We start from the raw sequence: 401 nt of genomic DNA on the forward strand, positions 1-401 counted from the left end.
CAAGAGAGCATGCAATATGTAACGTGTCAATCCTCAAGAATGGGGTGAGCTTATCTGTCAGTTTCTCACCGCCACACTGTTACCTCACTCATCCCCATGACCAACGCAAACGGCATCGGGTAACCACAATAACATATTAAAAAGGAAAAATCTAGTGGCAGCAACTTTGTTAAATTCTGGCCAGCATATAACCAGTAAAAAAAAAGTGAGTCATTAGATGAAAGTTTACACCAATCTCACACCATTAAAATCATCATTGATAGCTATTTAATGGCTACAAATAAAAAAAATTGCTGGCCTCCTAACATTCTTCTATTAAAAAATACGAAAACTATAGATATCAATATATTATCTGTTAATTTATTGTTAACAATAATTAATTATTATATTTTAATTACATG

This window comes from Arachis ipaensis, chromosome B03 (genome assembly GCF_000816755.2).
Source record: "Arachis ipaensis cultivar K30076 chromosome B03, Araip1.1, whole genome shotgun sequence".
Lineage (NCBI taxonomy): Eukaryota > Viridiplantae > Streptophyta > Magnoliopsida > Fabales > Fabaceae > Arachis > Arachis ipaensis.